The sequence below is a fragment of the Tenrec ecaudatus genome, chromosome 4, assembly GCF_050624435.1.
Source record: "Tenrec ecaudatus isolate mTenEca1 chromosome 4, mTenEca1.hap1, whole genome shotgun sequence".
NCBI classification, from domain to species: Eukaryota; Metazoa; Chordata; class Mammalia; order Afrosoricida; family Tenrecidae; genus Tenrec; species Tenrec ecaudatus.
Window position 1 is genome coordinate 153,396,270 of NC_134533.1, and position 8,372 is coordinate 153,404,641.

The 8,372-nt window shown below is 40.6% G+C and overlaps 1 pseudogene; it reads left to right on the top strand.

Annotated features, from left to right (window-relative positions):
- Window positions 1-321: 321 nt before the first annotated feature.
- Window positions 322-1,618, top strand: LOC142445274 (nucleophosmin pseudogene; annotated as a pseudogene).
- The last annotated feature ends 6,754 nt before the right edge of the window (window positions 1,619-8,372 follow it).

Below are 8,372 nucleotides of genomic sequence, written 5' to 3' on the forward strand. Positions count from 1 at the left end.
AACAAGGACATAGTCATGTATATGTAGCAATTTTTCTATAATAGAAGTTGAAACTATAGATGGAATGAATTAGACCCATTTTTACCCAATACATTAAATTTGACAGTTATAAAATGAATTTTACTAATAATTTATCAGCTAAGAAAAAGCCACAGTGATTATGAGAGTGACTAAAATCCACCTAAGGAAGTCTGAGTCTCAAGAGGCTGGTGTTGGAATTTCGGGTGTTTTTAGCATTTAAGTTTTAATATAGACTGGTTTTTCAAATGTTTGATAAGATGGAGGACATATTCTTGCTTTAAAGCAAATGTTTCGCCCTGGTGTGATTCCGTCCTGCGCTGCCGTGTGTAGCGACGGCAGTGGTTTACCCCCGTTTTCCGCTTCTCTCAACGAAGTGCGTGTCACCACCCCATGGAAGATTCGATGGACATGGACATGAGCCCCCTGAGGCCCCAAAACTATCTTTTCGGTTGTGAACTAAAGGCCGACAAAGATTATCACTTTAAGGTTGATAATGATGAAAATGAGCACCAGTTATCTTTAAGAACGGTCAGCTTAGGTGCTGGTGCAAAGGATGAGCTGCATATTGTTGAAGCAGAAGCAATGAATTATGAAGGCAGCCCAATTAAAGTAACATTGGCAACTTTGAAAATGTCCGTACAGCCAACGGTCTCCCTTGGGGGCTTTGAAATAACACCACCAGTGGTCTTACGGTTGAAGTGTGGCTCAGGACCTGTGCATATTAGCGGACAGCATTTAGTAGCTGTGGAAGAAGATGCAGAGTCAGATGATGAAGAGGAGGAGGATGTGAAGTTTCTAAGTATATCAGGAAAGAGGTCTGCACCCACAAGCGGGAACAAGGTTCCACAGAAAAAGGTAAAACTTGCTGCTGATGAAGAAGATGATGATGATGACGACGACGACGATGATGATGAAGATGATGATGACGATGATTTTGATGATGATGAAACTGAAGAAAAAGCTCCAGTGAAGAAATCTGTACGGGATACTCCAGCCAAAAATGCACAAAAATCAAACCAGAATGGAAAAGACTCAAAACCATCAACACCAAGATCCAAAGGTCAAGAATCCTTCAAAAAACAGGAAAAAACTCCGAAAACACCGAAAGGCCCTAGTTCTGTAGAAGACATTAAAGCAAAAATGCAAGCAAGTATAGAAAAGGGTGGTTCTCTTCCTAAAGTGGAAGCCAAATTCATCAATTATGTGAAGAATTGCTTCCGGATGACTGACCAGGAGGCTATTCAAGATCTCTGGCAGTGGAGGAAGTCTCTTTAAGAAAATAGTTTGAACAGTTTGTTAAAATTTTCCGTCTTATTTCATTTCTGTAACAGTTGCTATCTGGCCGTCCTTTTTTATAATGCAGAGTGAGAACTTTCCCTACCGTGTCTGATACATGTCGTCCAGGTTCCTTTGCCAAGAATGTGTTGTCTAAAATGCCTGTTTAGTTTGTAAAGATGGAACTCCACCCTCTGCTTGGTTCTAAGTATGTATGGAATGTTATGATAGGACAGAGTAGTAGCAGTGGGCAGACAAATGGAAATGGTGGGGAGACAAAAATATACATGTGAAATAAAACTCAGTATTTTAATAAAGTAAAAATAAATAAATAAATAAATAAAGCGAATGTTTCTCCAATTATGAACATTGCTGGTATTTCTGTTGTTAGTAAAGTAAATTACTCTTTAGATGAGACTCTAGAGATATCATATAACCAACTAGACTCCAGGTAGTTTTAGTATTGTTCTGGCATGTCATAAAGACTTGGAAAATATTGGGGTGGGGAAAGTTAACACCAGAAACATCATGTGAAATGACTTTTAGATCACGTGGCATGTGGTATATATCCTAAAAATAATGGGACTCAAATAAGCGACCCATGTTTTAAGCAGCTACAATTCGGTAAACAGGATGCAGTGGAAATGAAAACAGCATTGTACATATCATGTAGAGTACCTATCCATACACTACCTAATACAATTCCTGCTACCCATCAATGGAAAATAAAGTCTATGGTTCTAATAGCTGGGTAGCATTTAATATTGAGTCTATTTAAAGTCTACACTTAGCCATCATTTTGTCATACTACAGAAGCTGGGTAGGGCTATGATGCTATGTGAAACTATGTCACTGGTATTTGAAATGCCAGCAGGGTCACCCAAAGTGAACAGAACCACTGCCGATTTCTGAGGAAGTAGCCCCTGCAAACACGGTCCATAGCGTGGAAACATTGTCAGACAATGGAAACCTGAAGGGTGGAAGCAGAGCACTCTCTGAGAGAGTCCAGAGGATGGGCTCCTTGGGTCGGAAGGCATTTTAACCCTGACAAAGGAGGAGCGGCATGCTCAAACTAGAAGTGACCATGGTGATTTGGATGGAGTAATACCTGGGGAATTGGAGATTTCATGATCTTCATTTGCTGATGAGGCACAACTCAAGGTGAGGAGAACCATCTGCAAGCAACAATAGTAATCAAAACTTGGAATTATGAAGTATGAATCTAGGAAAATTTGAAGTCAATAAAAATGACTTGTTCATCTCAGATGGTTTGAATCCTACGGTTGATTCCGCCAGGAGCAACACAATCAAGAGGGACAGCATTTTACTCAGTCACAAAGGACATTTCAAGATCTGTTTTGAAATCTAATGCAGTCTGCGATAGGACTTTAGCCACCTTCAAAGAAATCCTATCAATACAACTATTATCCAAATTTATGCACCAATTACAAAAGTTAGTGATGAGGAAATTGAATTCCAACAAGATCTTTAATCAGAAATTGATCAAACATGTAATCAAGGTGCATTGATAATAATTGGCTATTGGAGTGAAAATGTTGGAAACAAAGAAGGAACAGTAGTTGGAAAATATGGACTTTGTGAGAGAAGACTGGAGATCACATGGTAGAATTCTGCAAGACCAATGATTTGTTCATAACCAACACCTTTTTTTCAACACAAATGGACTTCTCCAGATGGAATACACAAAAATAAACTTGACTCCATCTGTGGGAAGAGACACTAAAGAAGCTCAACATCAGCAGCTAAAACCAGGCCACGGAATGACTGGAACAGGCCAGCATTTGCTTATATGTAAGTTCAGGTTCAAGCTGAAGAAAATTAAGACAAGTCCATGAGAGCCCAAATATGGCATTGAGTCTATCCACCTGAATTTTGACAACATCTCAAGAACAGGTTTGACACATTGAACACCCTTGACAGAAGACAGGATAAGCTGTAGGAGGACATCAAAATGCCATTCATGACAAAACAAAAGGTCATTAAAAAGGTAGTAATGAAATAAAGAAAACATCAAAGTGGATGTAGGAAGAGACTCTGAAACTTGCTTTTAATCGTAGAATAGCTGAGGCAAACAGAAGAAATGATGAGGTCAAAGGGCTGAATAGGAAATGTCAAATGGAAGTTGGAGAATACAAAATAAAATACTATAATGAAATGTGAAAAAACCAAGAGTTAGAAAACCAAAAAAGAAAGAATATGCTCAGTATACCTGAAAGTGAACGAACTTCAGAAAAAATTCAAGCCTCGGGTTGGAATAGTGAAAAAATTCTATGGGCAAAATACTGAAGGATGCGAGGACCATGAAAATAAGATTGAAAGAATACACAGAATCGCTGTAAAAAGAGAACTAGTGGATATCTCACAATTTCAGGAGGTATCATATAAGCCAGAGCCAATAGAAGTTCAGGAAGAATATCAATCTGCTTTGAAAGCATTAGCCAAAAGCAAAGCTCCAGGAATTGATGGAATACCAACTGTATTAGGGTTCTCTAGAGAGATAAAACCAGATTGCTGATAATTATAGATAGATAGATATATAGTTAACAAGAAATGAACTATTAAATGATATACAGATAGATACATAATACAAGAAATGAACAGTTAAATTATAAAGCAGTACAAATGACTCAGTGCGACTCACTCTCGTTGTGAGACACTAGCAGTCCTTCAAGTCTTGAGGGCCATCATGTAGTCCTCTGTAGAGAGAGAGAGCTAGGCTATCCCAGCACAGGCAGCAAACAACAAGGCAGGTCACCAACCATCAGCCAGGTCACCAACTGTCAGTCCTCAGCTCCGAAGAGGTAAATTTCAATCATGTGGTCTTAAAGGGACCTCAACTTACAGCAACACAGGCTAGGCATCCCACAGGTAATGTGTCTTTTAAATTGAGGCACAGAACCAGCAAGGCAGCTGCACACTGGTCCGATGATTAAAGAGCTTGAGACAAGAAAGGTGAGGCTCACCGAGCCACTTATCTCTCCTCCCTTCAATTAATCCCACTTGTGTTTATCAGCCAGGCTGGCACAATAAACGATCTCACCAACTGAAATGTTTCAGCAAGCTGATGAAGCACTGGAAGCACTTGCTGGTTTATGCCAAGACATTTGGAAGACAGCTATTTGACCAACTGACTGGACGGGATCTATATTTGTACCCATTCCAAAGGAAGGTAACCCAAGACAATGCTAAAATTCTAGAACAACATCATTGATATCACATGCACCTAAAGTTTTGCTGAAGATAACATTCAACAAAGCTTTCAGTAGTACATGACAGGGAGCTGCCAGAGATTCGGGCTGGATTCAACAGAGGACATCAACAAAGGATATCATTGCTGTTGCCAGATGAATCGTGGGTGAAAGCAGAGGATATCAGAAGGATGTTTGGTTTTATTATCCATAGTTTGTTATTATCCGCACAGTCAAATGCCTTTGCATAGTCAATAAAATACAAATAAACTATGGCTTGCCTTAAGAAGAATGGGAATTCCACAAAACATTATTGTGTTCATGTGGAATTTGTACGTGGATCAAGAGGCAGTTATGGGAACAGAACAAGGGGATGCTGCATGGTTTAAAATCAGGAAAAAGTGTATGTCTTGGTTGTATTCTTTCACCATACTTTTTCAATCTGTAGGTAGATCAAATAATCAGAGAAACTGAATTATATGAAGAAAATGCAGCATCAGGATCGTATGAAGGCTTATCAACAACCTGCAACATGCAGATAATGCAAACTTGCTTGTTGAAAGTGAGGAGAATTTGACTCACTTACTGATGAAAATAAGGAGTACAGCCTTCAGTATGGATTACGATTCAACATAAGAAGACCAAAATCCTTACAACTGGTATAATATGTAACATCATGGTAACTGGAAAAATGATAGAAGTGGTCAAAGATTTTGTCTTGCTTGGATCTATAATCAATGCTGGTGGAAGCAGCATTCAAGAGATCAAACGATCCCTTCCATTGGGTAAGTCTGCTGTACAAGACTTCTTTAGAATGTTGGAAAGCAAGCATATTACTTTCATGACTAAGGTGCATCTGATCCAAGCCATGGTATTGTCAATTGCCTCATATGCATGAGAAAGTTGAACAGTGAATAAGGAAGATCCAAGAATAACTGGTGCATTTGAATTGCAGTGCTGGCGAAGAATATTGGAAATAGCGTGAATTGTCAAACAAACAAAACAAATTTGTCTTGAAAGAAGTATAGCCAAAATGCTCCTTAGAGGGAAGGAGAGGGAGACTTGGTCTTATGTACTGTGGACATGTTGTCAGGAGCAACCAGAACCTGGATGTGTTATTCTGGGTCCTTTAGAGAAACAAATCCACAGAAACTCATGTATAAGAGAGAGTTTTATATAAAGGGTAAGTGCACATCAAGAAAACATCCCAGCCCAGTGCTGCCCAAGCCCATAAGTCCAACATTAGCTCATTTGTCCAACACCAATCTACAAAGTGCTCCTCCATCTCACAAAACACACATTATGATGCCAACTTCAAGAGGAAAGCCAAATCAGTGAACCTGTAAGCATCCTAGCACTGGCAGGGGTCTCCACACGGCTGCTCCAGCACCCAGAGCTGCATCGGGGTAGGTCCATGACCATGTGGCTTCTCCTCGGGGATGTCTTGCAGGAAGTGAGCCTTGCAAGCTGAAGCAGGGAACTAGCTAAGGCAGCTGCACCCTGGTCCGACCATCAGAAAGCAAGAGACCCGGGAACTTGAGAGGCGAAGCTCACCAATCCATTCATTCCTCCGCCCTTCAATTAACCCCACATGTGTTTATCGGCCAGGTTAGCACAATAAACTAACTACCTCACTGGAGAAGGACAGAATGCTTTGTAAAGTAGAAGGGCAATGAAAAACAGGAAGGCTCTCAACAATATGGATGGACACAGCGGCTGCAACAATGGGCGCAAGCACAGGAACAATTATGAGGACTGCGCAGAACTGGGCAGTGTTCTGTTCTGCTGTGCAACGGGGTCACTATGGGTTGGAACTGATTAGATGGCACCTAACAACAATACTGAAAGTGGATACCCAACTGCAGAATTCCACCCTGAGATCTCTAGGTGATACAAATGGTTTGTGTTGTGCAACAAAAGTTGGCAATTTGACCCCACTCAATGAGACTGAAGAATAAATGTCTGGTTATCTGCTTTTGCTAACATCACAGCCAAGGAAAATCTATGGAGCAGTTCTACTCTGTAACATATGTGATTGTCATGCGTTGGAATCAATTTGACAATAACAAATTGAGGGAGGGGGCTTGTAAAACAATAACTATTACAGAGGATCTGAAGTACATTACTGTATAAATACGAGTATAATATGTATAGAATGTAAATACACGAGTATAATATGTTCATAGAATGTTATTGAGACAATGACCATTCATGGTGATACATGGTGCTACCATGTATAACAAACAAAATTGTGCTCAGGTCTGTCCTCCTACTGGGTTGTGGATCTGACTGTTGTGAGCAATCGGATTCCTGGCTGTGTTGGAGGTAGGTTACCAGCCCTGCCCTCTTCGACTGTCTTAGTCTGGAAGCTCCTGTGAAACTTATTCAACATCACAGTAACCCAAAGTCCTGATAGGACAGACAGGTAGGTGCTGTGCCTGACTTGCAGTCATGAGAAAAACTAGGTCTCCCTCCTGGAAAGTAAGAATTCTACCATGGAACTACCGCTGAAGTCCTATGCTTTATCCAATAATCCAAAGCTGCACCCACGCCATCTAGTTGATTCCAACTCACGGCAGCCCTATCGGATAGAGTACATGTGCTCCCTGGGGTCTCTGAGACTGTAAGTCATTATAGAAGTAGACAGCTTCATCCTCCTCCCCTATAGGAAGGTAGCTTTGAACCAGTGATCTTTGCTTAATGCTTAACCTTCTGCACCACCAGAACTCCTTAACTCATACCATACATCCAGAAAATCCCAGAAAATTCAATTGATGGCATTATGAAAATTCTTCCTATATAAACAAAGGGTTAGATAATATTAGGATTTCAATGTGAGCATATTTCAAATATGCTTAATTCTTCTTTGATTAACAATTCTTCACATTGACCTAATGTCTGCTGAGTGGCGGAGTGTGCCTCTCAGGAGAGAAGCCGGGGTCACGTATTGCAGCTCTTCCCAGGTTCCAGTTCGCCTCTGTATGAACGCCCCATAGTTTCTTCTGAAACTTCTGTTGTACTATGTTCAGCCGTAGCTGAGGAGGAAAAAGAATGATTCTTTTTCCCACCCAGAAAGGCATAGTAACACATAGTAATGTGTTATTTCCCCACAATCTGCTCTGCATCTAACTTCTTCCTCTTTATACTACCATTTGCCTTTCAGTTTTTAGCGAAAAATCCATCTCAACTAGTTAAAAATTAAAGAAGATTTCTTTTAAAGTATGCTAGTGAATTGAAAACCACTGCCAAAATAAAAGTAAATACTCTAATGCCCCTTTCTTTGCTTTTGGCAATAACTCATCTCTACTTTAAAGGGAAAAACTGCCGAAGGGCTCCATCTTATCCCTTCAGGGTGAGCTGCCCCAGACCATTCCATCATTTCAGACTAGCAGTCACCTGAGGTTTCAGAATGAAACGTGATCGCTCAAAGGTACAAAAGAAGCACACCGCAGCGAAAAGTCATACTTTTTACCCTCTTAATTCCTCTCGCTTGTAGTTTTCCATCCTTCCTGCTTGCAACTCTTCCCAGTTTTTCCAAACAAGACCCTTTGATAAAACTGTATTTGAATAGTGACCTATGTCCACAGGTTCACTGTTTAATGGCCAGAGGATTAATTGGGTGTGGGTGGGGGGAGGGAATCTCAAACATTTTCTTTGACTTTCCCACATACCTCAGAACCCTAGTCTTGCTCCTTAAAACATGGCCGAGACAGATTTTGTTGTTGTTTTTGCAGTGGTGCTCGTTTTAGTGCCCGTCACCCTAACATGGTCAAGGAGAATGATACATTAGCCTGTTCCCAGGTGGCATGGATTTCCCCCTCAGTCTCCCGAGTTGATTAGATTCCTCAACTCACTTGCACAGATAGA